The 22680-nt window shown below is 43.9% G+C and overlaps 1 protein-coding gene across 3 annotated transcripts in view; it reads left to right on the forward strand.

The window, feature by feature from the left end:
* Positions 1-22680, forward strand: part of GRM4 (glutamate metabotropic receptor 4) — a 600709-nt gene that overhangs the window by 132149 nt on the left and 445880 nt on the right. The window lies entirely within an intron of this gene.

Here is a 22680-nt window from a genome sequence, read left to right on the forward strand (position 1 = left end):
ATTCCCAACTCAAAGAATGCTTATCAATGGTTCTTCATCAAACTGGAGGAGAGTTTTGAGGGAGGGGTGCTGGTGTGACACTGTATTGAACCCAGTACTCTTAAAAAAAAAAAATCAGCTTTAGCATATACAATCTTAATTCATTTGTATCACATGCTTTCTCCAAGGAGCTCAAGTGTTACCACATTTCCTCAGGCATGTATTTGCTATTATGCCCTGTGACTACGCTTTTGCTTCAAGTGGGGGAATTAGCTCTGATTCAACTGCAAACATGCAAACAGCAGTACATTTGGGGGATAGTTGGTTGTGGATGAAGGCAGGTCAGTGCTGGGTAGGGTACCCCTAGGGGGGATAACAGACTTGAGACCAAGTTTTTGAAAAACAAAGATTAAATTAAGATTAAGCCACCAATTCGTTTGGCGGCTACTCGGGAACGGGCCTTCTCCGTTGCTGCCCCTGGACTTTGGAATGCACTCCTTATTGAAATAAGAGCCTCCCCATCTCTGGCAACTTTTAAAAAGGCACTGATGACACATTTATTCACCCAGGCTTTTAATTAGATTTATAGTTTTAATAATTTTAATATTGGTTTTAAATGTTTTAAATGATTTTAATTGCTAATTGATTTGATGTTTTAAATGCTTTTAATTGTAAACTACCCAGAGGTGCAAGTTTTGGGTGGTATAGAAATATTTTAAATAACAAACAAATAAATAAATAAATTACAGACAGAGGTGCACTAGAAAATAGTGGTAGCTGACAACCACCAGAGAGCCAGACAGGGTTGTCCAACTACAAGATGCCATTTCTTAAGCAGAGCACTAAATTCAAATTACTGTAAGCTTGATAGGAACTCCAGCATAAAGAGAAGGAGGAAGAGATGCGGATGATAAACGAAGTGGGGAGTGAGGGAGAGAGAGAGATAAAGTTAGAGTTACAAGCTGACATACTGCGGAATAGTATGTCAGCCTAGTAATGTCACATTTGTGCAAATTGCATTCCACAAGAATAAGCCCCATTGTGTAATTCATTTTGCACAAATTTTGCATTCATGCAACTATGCAAATTATGCAAACACAAAATTAGTAGGCTGACATATTGTTGTGTAGTATGTCAGCCGTATTCTGTGTAGCTATGGAGAGTGTAGACTTCAAAGTTGTTGGCTGCCCTTCCAAGGGAGAGGGGGCTTTGCCACAAAATATTGCTGGGTTCACATATAACACAGCAGCACCTCTGGTTCGTGCAAGGTGCCACAGCTTCAGGAGTTTGCACTGCCCCTACTTACAATGGAGGTAATGTATTGCCAAGACTGGTCGATATACGAGACTCCGATATGCCAAGACTGGCCACGTTGGTCAAACCCACCAATCTTTAGATATGCCCATGGACTTAGGCATGTCCAGTGGAATTGATAATGTTTTCCTCTTTCAATCACAGATTCCTGCACTCATGCCAAACTGTAAACTACTTTAGAAACTCCCATAGTTTCAAAAGAGATTTGGCTGGTGGTGTTGTGGTGGTGGGAAGCAGCTTCTCTTCTAGGAACACAAACCTAGGTTCCCTGAATTGCATGGAAATAGGCCTAGTTTTCACAACCAGCTGATGAGCTGGTAAGCTTGTCTGGGCTGCACCAAGTCAGACTGCAACTGGGACCCATTTGACTGAATGCTCATGCATATTGAAAGGTTCCCTAAACACAGAGATCTATAATGTTAGGGAGAAGGATACTAACCTTCTCATGTCAAGTTGGATTTCTATGTTTTCTTTTTTAAAAATATTGAATAGAGAACAATTCAATCATGTGAACCACCACTGGCACTCTGAGGTGGACAGTCCAAACACAGGTTTACCACCTCATCTGCTGTTTGTGACAACTAGACTTTTGTATTGAAGCTACTCATAGCAGTTTTCGGGTGGGTGGGTGGACCTGCCTTGTGGCATGAGATTTTACTTGAAGCCCCTTCTATGGAGCCAGCATGTGATCTATACAATAATCATCACGGGCAAACTGCTTCAGAAGATTTTCTGTGCAGGACAGACTCTATGATAAGGATTATGTTTGGATGAAGCGTGATCAGAAAATAACCCACCCCTTTTGGGGCAGGTTAGCAGGGCTCCATGCTGATCTAATGTGATCTGACAAGAACAGATCACATTATGAGGAGGTTTGTAGTAGTCTCATTTTGGTATATCTTAGTAGATCTATATTTTGTGCTTTGAGGCACAAAATACACACAAATGCAACAGTGCTCCTATATAGTTCTGCCCTTGCAAGACGAATGGTGATTTCCATTCAGTGGTCAGCATGATGCTTTTGTCTCTGGGTGGTTTACAGCTCCATTTATTTAAAAAATAGATAAATTCTGGGACCTCTGGATATTTGGATGAACATTGCAATTGAAGATGCTCTCGGAGTAAAATGTGTGATTATTATATTAAAAGACTGGTATGGGCCAGTGACTTGACCTCACAAATACCCTTCAAAACAGAGATATAGCCTAAGGCTAAATGCAATAATAACAAAGGTTGATCTAATTATATAAATAGTTTCAGTCTAATCAGCTATCCTTAATATAACAAATAAATGACAATATGCAAACATGCAATTAAGTCTAAGTAAATCCAGCCAAGTTACTAGAAAAATTCAAAATGTAACCAAGTGTAGCTGTTGGTTAATAGCTGCTGATGAAGACAGAAGCTGAAATGCATGTGGCAGTTTTCATTGGACTGAGCTGATCTTTAAGACTCTGTGAACTTGTGATTGCTTGATTGATCTGAAAACAAGTGCTTCTACATGGGGGTGTGCAGAACTGGTTAGAACTGAGCCGGGCTCAATTCAAACCAGCCAGGTTTGACCAGTTTGAACTCGAACCAGACCGGCCTCAAAAAAAGGCAGCCGGTCGGAGTTTGAACTGGGTTGGGCCTGGACTGATACGGACTGGTTTGACCCGGTTCAAAGGCTATGCTTGTAAAGGGGTGGGAGAACCCTTAAAAAGTGTTCTAAAGGAGGCTGGGGGGCGGGCCGTGAGAGGGCACCTTACCGGCTTCATCATTGTCAGCGGCTCCTCTAAGCCCTGCTGGTGCTCCTCCCCAGCAGCATGGGCTGGTCTGGCCCAGCTTGACCCGGTTCGAGGGCTATGGTTAAGGGGAATCCAGTGAGGATTCCCCTTTACAAGCAAAGTGGTGTGGGAATCCTTAAAAAGTGTTCTAAGGGTGGCTGGGGCGGGGTGGTGGTGAGAGGGCACCTTACTGGCTTAATTGTCATCAGTGGCTCCTCTAAGCCTCGTTGGTGCTCCCTCCAGCAGTGCAGCCAGGTTCAACCCAGTTTGACTCAGTTCAAGGGCAATGCTTGTCCTGCTAAATTGACAAAGAGACACCTTTTAATGTGGTGATTCTCTTTATTTAGCAGGGGGAGAGCAACTGGCCCTATCCACCCCCAGCACAGTACCTCCAGTGACTGTTGCTGGTGTCTGTCTTATGTTTCTTTTTAGACTGTGAGCCCTTTGGGTACAGGGATCCATCTTATTTATTTGTTATTTCTCTGTGTAAACCGCCCTGAGCCATTTCTGGAAGGGCAGTATAGAAATTGAATTATTATTAATAATAATTATAATAATAATACCCCCAGTGAGGCACTTCCTTGGCGTGGTTGTGGGGCTTGTGTGCTCTGAGGAAGGTGAGAGCTATGCCAGAGGTCCAACCATACTGGACAGGTCTCACCAGATGAGCCAGACAAAGAGTGCCCCTCCCATCAACAATATGGTGAGATGTAACTTTTATAAATCTATACCGGATCAATTGTCGCCTGGGTCAACAAAGACTGCACCAGGTGCTATAGTCCCTGGACATCTGGTGGCAAGTGGGCAACAGGACTCAGAATCTTCAGTTGAGCAACCAGGGCTGGAGACAACAAGGTTACTGGAAGAAATATCGCTTAACCGAAAAATATATACAAAAAATGCCAACAAGGAAATAATGATCTGCTATTACAAGTCTAGTCCAACTAGAAGAGGTTATTTTAAAAGAATGTACCAAATTTGGAAAGAGAAGCATTCAGATACAGAAATAACAGAACAAAGGCTAGCAGACCAGAGAGGATTCATAATAAGAAATAAAGTATTCACAGGAGTTGAGCTGGAAGAACTGCAAAGAGCAACACAGGCTCAAGATATGGAAGAAGAATTACTACCAATTGAAGAAGTTGCTCAGGCGCAGGTGGAGGACATGTCGGAAATTGAGGATGCCACTGTTGCTGAACTGTTTCAAAATCAAAACCAGGCAACCTCCCCTTTGCCTTCACCTCAAAAACCCAAATGCTGTTTAACAGAAAAGCAACAAGATCTAAAGCAAAAAATAAATGAGCACATGAACCAAACAACCACCAGGGTTTGACTTCCCGCTCTAAAAACAGTTGCAAAAAAACAACTCGCTCAGGCATTAAAAGATGTCAATGCTGCACTTGCAGAAATAACAACCAATAATTTGCAAGAAACAAACTAACTAATGTACAGTGCAGCAACAATAACAACACAAGAGCTTGGATATAAGATCAGTGGACCTGTAAAAAAAGAAAGCAGTACATCACCTAAATGGAAGATTCGATTAGAAAATAAAATCTCCAGGCTTAGATCAGATGCTAATAAATTGAAAGATATGAAAGACAAGAAGCTGAAGAATGAAAACACCAAACAGTATCTGATCCAAAAATACCACCTAGATTCAAGGAAGATTAGAGAAGTCCTGGAAATAATAAAGCAGCAAATAACAGCAGTGTCAAAGAAGATTAGCAGATATGAAGCCAGAATTACACAACACAGGCAGAATCTCCAATTCTAGTCGAATCAGAGATGTTTCTACCAAAGCATAGAAGGAGAAACTGCAAGAAATGTAGAAACACCAAATAAAGAAGAAACAGTGCAATTCTGGGGGAAATTATGGGACAATCCAATAGATTATAATAAAAAAGCAGGCTGGATGAAAGAGGTCAAAAAATGTAACCAACAAATGCAAGATCTAATAATAACACCAGAATTAATAAGTCAAAGGGCAAATAAAATTAAAAATTGGACTGCGCCAGGTGACGATGAACTGCATGGCTTTTGGCTTAAACACCTAACAAGCCTTCATAAACAACTATCAAAAAGTTCAATCACATTATGCAAGGCGGTGATATTGAACAATGGCTAACAACTGGGAAAACTCATCTCATAATGAAAGACCCAGCAAAAGGTACAGTTCCAAGTAATTATAGACCGATAACCTGCCTGCCAACCATGTTCAAATTATTAACTGGAATAATAGCAGATGAAGTCATGCAACACTTATTAACTAACAAACAGCTTCCAGTTGAACAGAAAGGAAATTGCCCAAACACCAGAGGCACAAAAGACCAGCTGCTGATTGACAAAATGATTTTAGAAAACTGCAAGAGAAGAAAAACTAATCTAAGTGTTGCATGGATTGACTACAAGAAAGCCTTCGATTCATTGCCTCACACATGGATACTAAAATGTTTAGAAACAACTGGTGTCAGCAAAAACATTCAGATATTTATTAAAAAAGCAATGAGCATGTGGAGTACACAGTTAACAATCAATGGCGAGACACTTGGACAGGTTAGCATTAGAAGAGGCATTTTCCAAGGGGACTCACTATCTCCTCTGTTGTTTGTAATCGCCATGACCCCACTTTCACAAATACTAAACAAAACAAGCCTCGGATACCAAACATCTAAAACATCAAGTCAAATCAACCATCTGCTGTACATGGACGATCTGAAGTTGTATGGAAAGTCCCAGTCAGAAATCGAATCACTGCTAAACACTGTCCGTATATTTAGTAGAGATATAGCAATGGAGTTTGGACTAGACAAGTGTGCTACATTAATAATGAACAGAGGAAAAATAACAAAAACAGAAGGAATAGAACTGCCCAATGGAAGCAAGTTCAAGAACCTGGAAGAGAAAGAACCTTACAAATACCTGGGCATTCTCCAGGCTGATAACATCGCACACACTGAAGTTAAAAGAAAAATGGGAAGTGAATACATCAGGAGAGATAGAAAAATCCTCAAGTCCAAACTCAATGGCGGGAACACCATACAAGCCATAAACACCTGGGCTATACCTGTTATCAGATACACTGCAGGAATAATAGACTGGACCCAGGCAGAGCTAGAGACACTGGATCGTAAGACCAGGAAAATCATGACCATCAATCATGCTCTGCACCCCTGCAGTGATGTAGATAGGCTCTACCTCCCTCGCAGCTCAGGTGGAAGAGGAATGCTGCAAGTCCATCAAACAGTAGAGGAGGAGAAAAGAGGCCTTGAAGAATATATCAAGGACAGTGAAGAAGATGCACTTCAAATGGTCAATAACGAGAAACTATTCAACACCAATGAAAGAAAGCAGGCCTACAAGAAAGAACAAGTCAAGAACCGAGCAGAAAAATGGAGAAATAAGCCCTTGCATGGTCAATATTTGCACAATCTAGGTGGAAAATCAGACATCACCAAGACCTGGCAATGGCTTAAGAATGGTTACTTGAAGAAAGAAACAGAGGGTTTAATACTGGGTGCACAAGAACAGGCACTAAGAACAAATGCAATAAGAGCAAAAGTAGAAAAATCCACAACAAACAGCAAGGGCCGCCTTTGTAAAGAAGCAGATGAAACAGTGGACCACCTGATCAGCTGTTGTAAAAAGATCGCACAGACTGACTACAAACAAAGGCATGACAAAGTAGCAGGGATGATACACTGGAACATCTGCAAAAAATACAAGCTACCTGTAGCCAAAGATTGGTGGGACCATAAAATTGAAAAAGTTGAAGAAAATGATGATGTAAAAATATTATGGGACTTCAGACTACAAACAGACAAGCATCTGCCACACAATACACCAGATATAACTGTAGTTGAGAAGAAAGAAAAACAAGTTAAAATAATCGACATAGCAATACTAGGGGATAGCAGAATAGAAGAAAAAGAAATAGAAAAAATCACCAAATACAGAAAAAGACCAAAAATCACCAAATACAGTGGCAGAAAAAGACCAAAATAATCCCAGTGGTAATTGGCGCCCTGGGTGCAGTTCCAAAAGACCTTGAAGAGTACCTCAACACCATAGGGGCCACAGAAATCACCATCAGCCAATTACAAAAAGCAGCTTTACTGGGAACAGCCTATATTCTGCGATGATATCTATAACCGTTGACAATAAAATTCTGGCATCCCAGGTCCTTGGGAAGGACTCGATGTCTGGATAAAACAAACCATTCAATAACACCTGTCTGTGTAAACAAGAAATGATAATAATAAATGCTTGTAAAGGGGAATGTGGTGAGGATTCCTCTTTACATGCAAAGGGCTTGTGGAATCCTTGAAAAGTGTTCTAAGAGTGGCCTTGGGGGCAGTGGCAAGAGGGTACTTTACTGGTTTCATGGTAGTCAGCAGTTCCTCTAAGCCCCACTGGTGCTTCCCCCAGCAGTACAGGCCAGCAGTGGCCTGGTTCTGGCCTCCACAGGTTTGTGAAGGCTGGAACCAGGACACCACTGACTTGCCTTGCCGGTGGGGGGGAGTGCTGATGAGGCTTAGAGGAGCCACTGACAATGAAGCCAGTAAAGTGCCCTCTCTCTGCCTCCCCTCTGGCCACTCTTAGTATACTTTAAAAGGACTTCCCCACCCCTTTGCTTGTGAAGTGGAATCCTCACTGGATTCCCCTTTACAAGCATATACCTTCAACCGAGTCGAACCGGTTCAACCTAGTTTGCCCGAATGGATTGGACTGTTGGCCAGTTCACTTGAACTGGCTCGCATCCCGTCAGCTGGTTCGATTAAACCAGCTCGCAAACCGGTGGTTTGGTTCGAATTCTGTTCAAATTTCAACTGGAATGCCTCTGGCGGTTCCGTGCACACCCCTGCTTCTAAGAGACAATATAATTTTAATAATGTCTCTACTGACCTCATAGGCTTTAGTAGGCTTTAATTGTGTGTTTGTCTTGTGAATATTATTATATTCATGATTGTTGATAAGACAGAATCTGTTTTCATAATGGTAATTTCTTAATTATAATTTCAAATTGTAAGTTTTCATAATTGTAATTTCATAATTCACTAGGCTCATCTAGTTCAGTCTCTGAAGAAGTATGCTCTGATTCTAGTAGCTCTCTCAGTAGCACCATGTTGAGACTCCTGTGCCTCTTTCAACTCTCATTATTTAAATGTATGACTGAGTTGAAATTGTGAAGTTGGCAACTTCACAGGCCTTTTCACAGAGTATGGAAAAGGTCGTTTTTGGTCGGATTTTTTTGGTGGCCTGCAGACAGGGCTGAAGAATTTGCCTATCTTACCATTAGTAGAATGAATAGAAGTGGAATCAGGAAAGTGCTTGGTGGTGAGCAGTTACTGAGGGGCAGTGGTGGTTGTAATAGTAGCAGCACTTCCCTTCCTCTTCTGACATACATTCAAAGCAAGCATTTGGCCCCATTCCCCCGCCCCCCACCCCCACATATTCAGAATGAGCACAATCATAAAGGAAAGCTTCACCCACACATTGAATTGGGCTTTTTGCCCTCAGTGATACTGTCACAATGTCAAATCCAAAAGGCTATTGAATGTTGTGACATCATCATGTTCACTGCTGAACCCTAACTAGTTGGATTCATCCAACTGTAAGGAAGAAAATAAAACCCAGTGGTTAAAAAAATGGTGCTGAAGCAGCTGAACATCAGGCAAATGAGTTAAAAAGGTGATTTTTTTAGACTGCAGTAGTGGGGGGATCCAATTCCAGAGCAAGCAGATCAGAATGAGAGGAGCCACAGGCAGCAGATATGATCAAGATAAGCTGCCATCAAATATCTGATTGGGTAGATGGGGATCAAAAAGATAAGTTGAAGAAGAAGCTGAGAGGTAGGCATTTATTCCATCTGGCTTCCCTACCGCCCGCCCCTCCCTTCTGGGCTGGGCTGGGAAAGCAATCTGAGCTGTAGCTTCTGTCTCTCCCAACCTTCCTCCTGGCTGCTTATCATCTGTTGCTCTGTTCCTTTAATTGCTCTGTTCCTTTAATTGCCAACTTTGCCTCACAGGTGAGTGAGAGTCACCTGGTGGGTTTCCTCCCCAGCTGTTCGCCCTTATAAAGGAGAGCAATGCCAGGAGCACAGCTTCTGTCACAGCTGCTGGTGTGGCTTGCCTGTAGGCGGTATGTGTCTTGGGTTGTCCAGAGATGGGGTGATGGGGTGGGGGTAACTCTGGGGTGGCCATTCCAGTGGTGGTGGGAAACTGCAGAAGACATGGTGTTTGTTGGTCAGCAGGCCATTACAGGGTAAGGGAAATCAGGAACGTATATATTTATTTATATATCATATTTATATACCACCTGACATATACATCTCTAGGCAGTGTACAAAATCCAAGTTATAATATAAAAATGAAAACCATTAAAACACACAGAATAAAAACAATTAAAAACAATTCACAGAATAAAACAATTAAACAATTTAAAACTAATTTTAATTAAAAGCCTGGGAAAACAAATGTTACTTAAAGGTCTTTTTAAAAGCAATCAGAGATGGAGAAGCTCTTATTTTGACAGGGAGTTCATTCCAAAGCCCTGGGGCAGCCACAGAGAAGGCCCAGCACTGAGTCACCATCAGACAAGCTGGCGGCAACCTTAACCAGACCTCCCCAGATGATCTTAATAGGCAGCAGAGTTCATGACAAAGAAGGCAGTCTCTTAAGTACCCTGTATTTTGCTCAGAAACATAGCAGCAGCCAGTGCAATTCTTTCAGAATCAGTGTTATTGTTGGAGCTAGGTCCCTGGCAGCATCAGCTCTCAGCTGCAATGTCTCATAGTGACCACTGGGGGGGGGCGGTTATGGATAAAAGTGCTGGGCTTCTCTTCTCTTTGTTCTTCCAGTGTTAGTCTCCATTTTTGTTTGTTTTGGTCTGTTTGTTTTGGTCTCTCTCCAGCCATGAGCTACAGCTGAAATAAGCTGCAGGCTTTTTCACATTTGTTTGTAACCCTTTCTTTAAATACCGTATTTTATGGACTATAAGACGCTACAGACTATAAGATGCATCTTGATTTTAATCCAGTTTTTCAGAGTTTGAGCTTTCCTTCTCCTCTCACCTCCATCTCCCCTCCAAGCCCTCCCACCGCACCCTGCTCTATCCTTTCCCTCCTTCTGCCAGAAGCAGTGAGCCCACGTTGGTGACCCACGGCAGCGGCGGCTGCGGCTGCTGCTGGTTGTTGCTCATCGCGGCTGCCGGTGGGGCCTGCCTGGGACCTCCTTCTCCACTTTCTCTTGTGCCTCTGGCGGCTCCTGTGGGCTGGCGCTCGCCTGCGCGGGCTCGTCTCCAGGTCAGGCCCCGCGTCCCCTCAGAGGGCGGCGGCGCAGCAGCCGACCTCACTGCAGCAGCATCGGGGCAGCAACCGGAGGGAGCCCGGGGAGGGGGGCAGCGGGCGGGCTGAATAGGCCGCTCCCGGAAGGCCCCGGCGAGAGAGGAAGGGAGGTGTAAGCGAATCCTCCCTGCTTGCCCTTCTGGTTTGGCTACTAAATTTTGTGGGGAGGCAGTGATGACTGCTACTTACCTGTTCAAGTTCAAGTTCTTTAATGTTACAGCCACAAGCCAAAACAGAAGAGAAAAATTACAGTGATATAATTGTTTACAGTTATATAATTGAATGTATGTAATTAAAACAGGCTGAAATTAGAATCGCTACTTATCTGAAAAACAGATTGCCAACAAAGGACACAGGAACAATGCCACATGAGTTATGGCATTACAGCAAGCCATTGACAAGTATCGTCCTTCAAACCCTCGAACTGGGTTGAAGCAGTCCCTAATGGACTGGGACCAATTTGATTTGAATTTGGTCTGGCTTCCTTTTTGGGGGGCCAGTTTGGTTTGAGTTTGAACTGGTCAAACTGGGCCGGTTCAAATTGAACCCAAGTTGATTCGAACTGGTTCTGCACACCTCTACTCCGATGGTTGGGTAAGGGGTTTGAAAGGGTGGTGGCCTTTCAGCTCCAGGCACTCATGGAGGAAAATCTAGACCCATTTCAAACTGGTTTTCGAGTTGGCTATGGGGTTGGTCGGCCTGATGAATGATCTCCAATTAGGTATTGGCAGAGTGTGTGACTCTGCTTATCCTTTTGGATATCTTGGTGGCTTTTGATACCATTGACCATGATATCGTTCTGGGTCACCTGAGGTAGATGGAATTGGGTGGCATTGTTTTACAGGGGTTCTGTTCCTACTTCTTGGGTAGATTCTAGATGGTGTCACTTGGAGACTGTTGCTCTGCAAAACGAGGGTTACTGTATGGAGTTCCAAAAGGTTCCATACTATCTTCAATGCTCTTTAACATCTACATGAAACCTCTGGGAGAGATCATCAGGGATTTGGTGCATGGTGTTATCAATATGCTGATGATGCCCAATCTATTTCTCCATATCGGCTTCATCAGGAAATGGCTTAACTTCCCTAAATGCCTGCCTGGAGGCAGTAATGGGCTGGATGAGGGATAACAAACCAAGGCTGAATCTAAATAAGATCGAGGCACTGATGGGTGGGGGTCAGGACCTAAGAGATGGGTTAGATCTGCCTGTTTTTGATGGAGTACACTCCCCCCCCCCCATGTAGTGTGTAGTAAGTAGAATAAGTACGTAGCCTGGGAGTGCTCCTGGATCCAAAACTCTCTGGTTTCTCAAGTTGACGTAGTGGCCAGGAGCACTTTTTATCAGCACCGGCTGATAACCACAATCATCAACCACACCCATTTCTGGAGGTAAATGACCTTAAAACACTGGTACATGTGCTGGTAATTTCCAGGCTTGGCCACTGTAATGCACTCTACGTGGGGCTGCCTTAGAATGTAGGCCAGAAACTACAGCTGGTACAAAATGTGGCAGCCAGACTGGTCTCTGGGACAACCTGAAGGGACCATATAACCTGAAGGGACTGATTTTGAAAGAAGCACACTGGCCGCCGATATGTTTCTGAGCAAAACAGAAAGTGCTGGTTATTACCTATAAATATTAGCCTATTAATTGTAAACCACCCGGAGACGCAAGTTTTGGGTGGTATCAAATATTTTAAATAAATGAATACAATAAATAATATAAAGCCCTCCATGGTTTGGGTCCAGAGAGCAACTTCTTTGCCATGAATCCTGCCTGCCACCTCTTAAGATCATCTGGGGAGATCTGGTTATGGTTGCCACCTGCTCGTGTGCTGGCAACTCAGGGCTGGGCCTTCTCTATGGCTGCCCCAGGGCTTTGGAATGCACTCCCTGTCATCTCTGATTGCTTTTAAAAAGACCTTTAAGACACAACTGTTTTCCCAGGCTTTTAATTGAAATTAATTTTTAACTGTTTAATTGTTTTAATCTTGTGAAATTGTTTTAACTGTTTTACTCTCATAAATTGTTTTAATTGTTTTTATTCTGTGAAAGCTTTTTGTTTTATATTGTATGTTGGTCTATGTACTCTCTCTCTCTCTCTCTCTCTCTCTCTCTCTCTCTCTCTCTCTCTCTCTCTCTCTCTCGGGCCAGAGACAGCATATGTCTTTGATATATATACGTCGATATATATCTCTATGTCTCTGATGATATATGACATCATATATGTCATATATGGAGCCAGCGTGGTGTAGCGGCAAGCATTCAGCCATGATGCTTGCTGGGTGACTCTGGGCCAGTCTCTTCTGTCTCAGCCTAACCTACTTCACAGGGTTGTTGTGAGGAGAAACTTAAGTATGTAGTACACTGCTCTGGGCTCCTTGGAGGAAGAGCGGGATATAAATGATAATAATAATAATAATACTGTTTGACGCTATCTATAATAACCAACAGTATTGATGATAAAATTCAGCCATCCCAGGTCCTTGGGAAGGACTCGATGTCTGGATAAAACAAACCAGTCAATAACACCTGTCTGACTGTGTAAACAAGAAATAATAATAAAAAATATGTGGTCAAAGGCAGTGGTCAAAATCAAAATGAAGCCGTCTGTTGCTACTCAGGACACGTTGCTAAGAGAACTGTGACATGGCACCAGTCAGGATCCTATTGGTTCTTCCGTTGCCTGGACTGAAGGATCATAGTACTGGCTCCAGCCATTGCATTGCAAGGGTGACACTGCAACACAGCAGAATTCAGGCTGATAACTCCTCATGCCTGGGAGCTGCCCTAGTGGTGGAACAGGGAGTAAGATGCCTGAGCTCTGCTGCCAGCGTCCCTGGTTTGAGACCCCTGATGCCTTATGAGAATGACAGCCCTGTGGAATTCAAGGGTACCACATGATTCAGATGATGTTTTAATTGGGCCCGCTTTTGTTTCACAAAACTCTCCCATATTTATGTTGACCAATATTTATGATGAGTATTTAGATACAGCTTTTCAACAACAACAAAAAACCATCATAGACAGAATGGCAAAGTCGCTAGCTTTAAGCAGGCTATTAATTAATTAATTAAATGCCAACATTTGCAATCACTTCAGATGGATCATTGCCTAACTTCAACACACTTAGCACTTCCAACAAATATTTTGGCCAGCAATGACTAACAGAGTGTGTTTGTGACTTAAGAACTCAAGATGAGTTGCGTTCTCATGATGTCTGCTTGTGTTCTCCTCTACTATAAATTAGAACCTTATTTTGGATCTCTTAGCCTGGCAACAACTGTCTGAACCAAATGTCTGAACTGTGCATGTAGATAATCCTCCTTGGGAGACATTTGCACAGACAAGGCTGTTTTGTATTTCCTAAGGTAGCACTACCACCCAGCAAGCTTCTTAGCACTCAGTTGGGCTTACAGAAAGAGTAGTAATCAAGGCTAATGTGCAGATTGGCTAACGATTACTTCCTTCAGATAAATCTCTGGGAGGGTGGCAAGCACAATAAAATCAACAGGATAGATAATGCTTTCTCTAAAACAAATTGTTCCAGATAACTGTAGGGCATGTCCCATTTGTCCTTATTGAGCAAGTGTTATCGAATCATTGGAGCTCAGGCCTGCATCTGGACCGGGTTACTGAAGACTTCAGAACTGTTGGTGTATGCAATTTCTCTCCTAAAAAAGTGACCGGACCACATAGATGAATTTGGTACCCGTTATAGGTTAATTGTACTTGATAATTTGCGGAGCAAGCTATATGCTGTTGAAATCAGTGATAAAACTGTCATTGATTCTAGGAACTGGATTGTATCTCTGCTCCAAGAATTCATACAAATCCTAGTAATGGAACTTTATTTTCCTGAGTATCCTCAGCTCCATTTATTGCTCTTGCCCCCTGCCCAAAGCAGATGAACTCCAATGGAGCTGGTGGATTACCAGCCGGCTGGATTCTGTCAGTTGTCAGAGTTATTTAATATGGATAACAGAACACAATTTTTTCCTTCATGCTACTTTCCCAAAAGAACAACCTGCAATTTGTTTTATCACTTGCCTGATCTTGCCAGTAGGGCATTTTAATTAATATTTAACCAAACTCTACCTTTCTCTGTGTTCTTTTTATTGTTCTCCATCCTTTTTATTGCAGCTTGTTAAATATTGGATGGTTATGCCTTTTTCTATATTGACTACTGAAACACACACACACACACACACACACACCCCATTGATGTGCCTGCAAGAATGTTCAAAGCAGGATTCTGAATTGCTGTAAGTGCCATATTCCACCCAAAGACTGTCATGTTTGTAATGCTACATATTTTACCCACTATGCTTTGGATAGGGATGTTTTCATTGCATCAGTGAGGATTATATATTCTCACAATATCTCTGTTTCTGCAGTTATCGCAGTCTCTTTCCAGCAAGCAATCAACATTCTCTTTACAATTTAACCCTTTTGTACCAAGACATCTCTTGCAACTTCAGCAAATCCCCTGACATTGGATGTGACCTCGGGCACCACCAGTGATTGTTTTTCAGTTTTAAAGGGTGTAGCTATAATTGAGTGGGTGGGTTCAAAGAACCTGGGCCCCCAGATCCACCTCTCCCTATTTTCTTCATTATGTCCCTCACTTTGAGGGATCGCTGGAGAGAGGGGTGAACACAGGCCCCCTCTCCCCTAGCTATGCTTCTGGCCACAAGTCTTCAATATGTCCTTCAGAGACCTTTCCCCACTAACCTGTTTCATTCTTCACAGAAAATTCAGTAAGGATAATATTCTCAATTTAACCTGTTTGCAATGAGCTCAGTCTCCAAAGGAAGCCACAAGCCCCTGACACCCATTCTCCTTGGGATCAAGAGGATTGTGCGCAGCAAATTTCTACTCATGGATTCCCGCTAGTAAGTAGCTCTCATAGTTGACTCCTTCATTGCAAGTGAACTCACCCCACATGATGTAGGGTGTTAGGATTTGAGTCCTGGATCTTCTGTGATCAGTGCTGAATTGTCAAGCCTGGCTGTATTTATTTACTGGTTAGGCCAGATTGGAAAGGTTAGCAATGCATGAGGTTTCATACAATCCTAGTTCTGCACATCTTGCTATACTTAGGTATCCCCCTCCACCCAGTGCAATAATTATGTGCAGTTCTTGTAGTAGTTTAGCTTATTGCTGGTTTGGGCGGCTCTTCCATGCACTCATATATAAATTACTAAACCATCAACAAAAACATCCCCCCCCTTTTGATCCTGTTGTGAAGTGGTTAATTAACTCTGAGAATCAGGGGCGTAACAAGGCTGGAGTGGGCCCAGAGACAAAAATTTAAAATGGACCCCTCGCTGATACACACACACACACACACACTTCACAATATATAGTCATGTGACTTGCCTCTGGGGGGCCCCTCGAGGCGTGGGGGCCCCCAGGCAGCCGACTCCCCTTGCCTAATAGTAGTTACACCCCTGCTGAGAATGATGTTATAGGATATTTTGGGTTCTCATTTACATTCAATTATGGATTCCTTAGGACTTTGACTCTCTTATTTGTGATGATGTGGATGCAGGGGCTGTTCTAGATGAACAGACCCAGTTCTCACACTCTTTGGAGCTGGAAGATACAAAGAATAAGCTGCTGTTATTACTAATCTGCTCAGCTTGGTGAGTTTCAGGGCCAACTTCGTCAGTGGTGGTTATACCTTCAGTGGCTTCTTTGGAGGTAGCTTATAGAGGGAATGGCCCCTGCTACAAGCTCAATATTCTGTAGGAATTCTGAGACAGAACAAACCTGCAGCTGCACTAGAGGCACCCAAGATCTCCGATTGAGTCACCTTCAGGAATCCTCTGTAAGTTACTTATAATTCCCTCTGTTACTCACCTCCCTGGAGGCGGGCCCACAGAGGAATTGTCCCCTTTGCTAAGCAGGACCTGTCCTTAGTTTGCATTTGACTGGGAGACTACATGTGTGAGCACTGTAAGATATTCCCCTTAGAGGATAGAGCTGCTCTAGAAGAGCACTTGCATGCAAAAGGTTCCAAGTTTCCTCCCTGGCATCTCCAAAATAGGGCTGAGAAAGACTCCTGCCTGTAAAACTTGGAGAAGCCACTGCCTGCCAGTCTGAGTAGACATTAGTTCTGAGCTAGATGGACCAATGATCTGACTTGGTATAAAGCAGCTTCCTATGTCGCTATGAACTTGTTGCTCCTCCTGCCACAAGATCATTTGGCCTGGAGTGTTTCTGGGCTGAACAGAGTTGCACACGTGGTGGCGGTAGCGTCATTTCCAGAATCTCTCAAAGAGTCACATGGAAGTGGCTTGTAGAGGGAGTGACGAGTGGAGGTGGGGGTCAAGGATGCAATCCAGTTTCCATCTCTAATGTGGGAAATTCTAGTGCTGCTCACATAGCCCTAAACAGGGTTGGAGGAGCACCCAGCCAGGGTAGGAGAGCTGTGTGTGCTCCCAACCCATGGTCATGTGAATTAAAAAATCAAGATAGGAGGAGGGGAGAATGATCATGTGGGAGCCAGGTGCTGGGTAGGACAGGTGCAGCCAACCAATATTCTGCCCCCTGCATTTTGCTAAGGGTGGATAAAAAGCCATACTACCCAACCCACACAATGACTTGCCCCTCCTCCTACCTTGATGTTGAAATTCACATGAACACTGATCGGGAGCAAAAAAGGCTCTTCTGCCCTGGCTGGTTACTCATCCGACCCTGTTTAGGTTTGTGTGAACAGCTCTTCTGCTTATCAACATCTATTTCCAAGCTGCTGTGAGCTAACAAAACACAGAGGAGAGGTTTGTTCAAACTATCCATGCAGGAGTGTAGCTAGGGGAGAGGGGGTTCACCCCTCTCCCCGGCAGCCCCTTCGAGTGAGGGAGATAATTAAGAAAGGGAGGGGTGGAGCTGGGGGCCACTCAGGGGCTGGGGGGCTCAGGCTGTTTGAACCCATCCACTCAATTATAGCTACACCCCTGTATCCATGGGATTCCTGAGGATCTGACTCACACTGCCATCATGAGAACTCTGTACATTGGCTATCTAGAGGCTGAACCCTCATAGAGCACTTTGTTACCCTGGTGAGTGGCGCCTTTAATCCTCACAGTGCCTCTTCTGGATGGGTGGGTGTTACTCCTGCATTTTATTGAGAGGAATACCCGACAGAAGGTCTGGCCAAGGTCTCCACAGTACACAATGGCAAAGCCGGCATCCAAATAATCTCTTCCCTGTGCTTAGCATTTCATGCCATGTACCAAACCCCGTTGCCCCTGCTTTTGAAAAATAATAGCGCTTTGCCTACACCCCTCCCGAGCATTGTTTCACAAGAAGGATGCAAATGCCAGAGGATAATCCAGTTTGCAGCACAATGCAGCTTACAAATGGGAGCTCAGCAGCGGCAGCTTTCCCATGTAAGGGATTGCATTGTGCTAATGCGAATGTGTTCTCCCCCCCCACCACCTCGCATGATCCCCCGTCTGAGCTGAGAGACAGTCACAGATCCTAGATCTTCATTTAAAATCTGTCAACATTTTGCATGCACTTTCCAATGAATTGTTTACTGCACTGTCTGCAGAAAACACCACCAAACTGTACGCTGGAGGGAACCAAAACTGCATTCAGGGGGCCGTTTTGCAGAGCATCTAATGAGAGATGTTTAGAAACCATAAACTGATGTTTCCACCTCCCTTACTTTTAGGGTATTGCCATCTCCCACGCCTGGCATTCAAGTACCATTCACCTACTGCTGTGCCCAATAGTTAGTGTGTGGTCTCTGGCACACTCAGTGCTCTCAAGGAACAGCTGAAGCAAATGCATCGGGTTCATCATTAACTCTTGCACTTCTGCTTGAGCACGGCAGTGGAGGGTGGCTGTGAACCATTTCCTAAAAGTAACAAGGAGTGTGACAATGGGATGGGAGTCAGGACAAAGGTCAGTGCAGAGTTTTCCACATGTTCCTTGCTTGTAAAGGTGAGTTGCTTAATTTTCCCTGTCATAGTTTTCCAATCTGAGAAGGGACAGCAACAACAAGGAGTTCCCCTTTTAAGATTGAGCCTCAAAATGGAGATTAATTTGCCTTTGACATTGCCCCAGACTCCTTTGCAGTGACTTCCCTTGGCATTGGGAAGGCAAATTTCCAAAACAGCAGCACATGGCATCAAGTAGCTCCATGGTGCACTTTGTGCCTAAGTGGGCCAAGTTATTCCAATGGGCCTTCTCACAAAAGTAATGTTAGGTCTTTGTGAAGGATTGTAGGCCAGGGTCTTAGATGATATTGGAACAAGGTTTAATTTCACCGTTTATGTCAGACCTGCACAACGTGTGAGCCATCGGACCAAATGTAGCCAACAGATGCTATATGGTGGTCTATCAGGAGGCGGATGCATCTCCTAACCTCAGTTGCAGAAGCTCTGGAATCGCCCCATGCTGGATTACTATACTGTGTTTTATGGTGGGAATTCAGAAACTTCAAGTGGATCAAAGTGTGGCTTCTAGGTTTATGGCTGGAGTCAGGAGATAAAATTATGTTATGCTATTTTTTCAATGTCACTAGTTACCAAATGGTTTGCAGGCTCAGTGCAAGATGTGGGTCTTGACCTTGAAAACTAGAGTCTAAATGACTGCAGACCAGGGTGTCTCAAAAGCCATCTCCTCTGGTCTGAATAGTTTGCTCTACTACTGAGATTCCGCCCCCCCCCGCAGGGCCGTCCCTAGGGGGGTTGAGGGCTGGGGGCGAATCAGCATGTGCAGGGCCTCCTTAACATTTCATATCATTACAGAATCATACTGATTGATGACATGCAGTGTAAATAGTGTGAGTGAGGTTTTTGGCCATGTTCAACCAGCTTGGACATATAGTGCATTTCTAAAGAAATAAAAAGAAAAAGCACAACACATGCTTCGCAGTTCTCACTCAAACCTTCTGGGTTGCAAATCAACTTGAGCATAGTGAAATGATAAATTTTATATATATATATATATATATATATATATATATATATATATATATATATATATAAATTCATCTCCTTTGTTTCTGGGCAGGGAGTTTCTCATGTTTGTGCTTCCCAGAAGGAGGAGAAGAAAGATTCTGTCACTTCTTTCCAGGGAACATGAATAAGTCTGTAAAGGTGGCCTGGTTTTACAGGGCCATATATCTGGCTCCAACGCTACCTCATTAGCTAAAACATTTTATGTTGCTATCAATAATGCAGGTTGCTAGTCAGGTATTAAACCAAAGTGCTGAGGGAATAGCACTAAAGTCTGCTGAGACAGAATATTTAAGGCTTTGGAGACAGCAGATGCAAAAGGTTGGACTGGGAGAACCCACCTGCCTTCATTTCACCCTGTAGGCTGGATTCCTGGCTTTCACAGGATTGTATCAGCGGTGGGTTGCTCCTTGATTGAAGCAACCAGCCAGTGCCTTCAAGCAGATTGACAGGAGAGAGATTTTAGTATCTACCTATGGGAACTTTAGACAGTGAGAATATAATGGACAGGTTAGATTGGCACTGTATGAAGATGGGCTTCAGGAAGAAGGTGTGATGAAGGTGAGGTTGGAGAAGAGAGGTATGGAATGGCATGTGGTGATGTGGGGCAAATAGCAGTATCAACTTGGTAGTTTTCTTTGGGGCCATAATGTGTGGGGAAAAATAATCCCCCTTCCCTCCCATGCCAAACTCCATACCAAATAAGTCCCTCCATGGCTGCATTTTTAAAAGGGAAGGGCAGATGTGTTAAATACTGGCTGCATTTGCACGTAACATGGACCCGTGGTTCCGCTCTCCACCCCACCCCTGCTCTCCTGTTCGAATTTGGATGTAATGGAGAGCAACCTCTCTGCAGTCAGTGAGACTTCAGCAAGGAGGGGGAACTGGCTGTGTGGGCTTTCTTCTTGTATGAAGGACAGCCCACACAGCCAATCATAGCTGGAGTTGAGGGAGGAGCTGTTGAAGAGGACACAGTCTGCTGTTCTGAATTTGGATGTAATGCAGGCTGCGTCTAACCTCAGGTTGTGGTGATGAAACTCACTATAACCCGAGGGTTCAGATTGGAGTCAGAACAATGAAACCTAGGGTATTTTGCTGCATGGAATTGGAGGTGCATGCATTCACATGTAATGCTTGGAGAACCTCTGGCCCCTTCAACTCCGTTACGTGTGAATGCAGCCAGTTCTGTGTTTTGTGCGAATGTGGCCAGTATGAGGCTATACTCATGATTACATGGCTGGGCAGGTGGGGGCGGGGGAGGCAGGGTGGGAAGGAAGGGTGGAACCTACCTTCCCCCCAGACGATCCAAACTGCTGGGAGTATTGCTCATGCTCCCAGATGATCCATGCTGCTCCAAGCAGCACGGATGTCCAGAGGCCAGGACAATGCATCCTAGCCTCTAGATTTCCCACAATGCACTGCACAATGAGCACGGAGCATTGAGGGATACTGCAGTGAGATGGGTGCTTTCATCTGTAGGTGCCCAACTCTGTGTATGCTCGGGCTGCATGCAGCCTGAGCATACACATAACCCTGTACCTGGGGTAAAGAACACGCTCACACCCTTTAATCTAGGTATAAGCCCGTTTTCAAAACCTGGGCTTGAGGGGGAGGCTGTGCGAGGATCGGGCTTGATCCCAACACTGCACATGAGCAGCCCTACCTAGGTAGGGATTCCCTAACCTGGTTAGGGCTGCCTGTGTGCATAGCCTTCATGTCTCATTTGATCCTTTGTGTGAAGGATCTTGGTTGCTAGATATGCAAATAGAGTTTGAGAATGGGGATTGGTGTGATGACTGTTAAAGTTACAAAAGCAGTTTCACTAAACCAGAGGAACACACCCTATTCCAGTGCAGCTTCTAGGGAAGGTTCATCCCAGGTAAGAGGTTGCAGCTTTACCAGTCTTCCAGTTTCCTCTCCATATTTCACTTTCAAGTTCACTCCAGCAACGAGGTTCAGGAACAGAAGACAGTTGAGCACTCTTGCAGACATCGGGGACATAACAGATTTGCTTGGAGATGTGAGAATGCACATGAGTGACTATATATACTGAAATAGCTACACCCCTGTGAGTGTATGTATTAATGCATGTATGGGTTCCTATACTTCTGAATGTGCAAGGTCATATATGTACTAAATATGCTTTTATATACCTGGGTATTTAATAAACTAAGCTGCCTTGCTGCTTGACTCCTGAATGCCATGCTTTGCATTCTGCTACCCTAAGTATGTTTCTGAAAGCTCCCCTCCCCACCCTTAGAATCCCCTCTATCCCCTTCCAATTATTCCTCAAATGTTACTTTTAGTTTGTGCAAAATCCTTTCCTGGTTCCCTGCAGGTGCTTCTCAGCTATAATTCAACTCTTCTTTTCATTATCCTTATTTTTCCTTCATCAAACCCTGTTCTCTTCCTCCCCCCTCCATCTGTATTACATGGAGTGTAAGTCCCACTGGAAAGGGATTGTGATACCTCTGGATTTGTAGAGATCCTTAAATACTGCAGGCACCAGACAAGTGTTTAATAATGATAATTAAATAACAGCTCCGTGCTGAGTTAGGAGGAGTGAGAAGTCCATATTCTTTTATTGTATTTTCCCCCCTTTGGGGGGAAATCACTGCTTGAAATGCCTTGTGAGCTTGAAGAATGTGCATATGAATGTGTTCTTTAATGTCATGGTATAAGGGAGCACAGACTAATTTAACATATATCTTTGCTCTTGGAACCAATTTATTTGATCATAATGGCATTTTGAGGGTGTGGCTTGAATAGATTTGGCACGGCATGGCATGATCACCTGAATGCTTCAGCTTGTGTTCAGCTACACATGCAAAAGTGCCTCAGCTTCACAGTGCTTCAGCTTGTGTGCTATACACCCAAAAGTGAAGTGCTGGGAGGGTGTCAGAATGTGGGCTGGTAACACTTGGAGATCCTAGAGAAATGCCATGTGGTGCAGTTTTGGAAGGAAGACCCTTGGGGAGGAGAGCTGATCCTGTGGTAGCAGGTATGAACTGTCCCCTTTGCTAACATGGACTGTCTTGGTTTGCATTTGGATGGGAGGCTACATGTGAATGCTATAAGATATTCCCTTCAGAGATGGGGCCATACTCAGTGGTAGAGCATCTGCTTTGCATACAGAAGGTCCCAGGTTCCCTCTCTGGCATCTCCAAGATAGGGCTGAGAGAGACTCCTGCCTGTAACCTTGGAGAGCTGCTGTCAGGCAGTGTAGACAATTCTGAGCTAGATGGATCAATGGTCTGACTCGGTATAAGGCAGCTTCCTATGTTCCTACCTGCATATCTGT

This window comes from Hemicordylus capensis, chromosome 4 (assembly GCF_027244095.1).
Source record: "Hemicordylus capensis ecotype Gifberg chromosome 4, rHemCap1.1.pri, whole genome shotgun sequence".
In the NCBI taxonomy this organism is placed as follows: Eukaryota; Metazoa; Chordata; class Lepidosauria; order Squamata; family Cordylidae; genus Hemicordylus; species Hemicordylus capensis.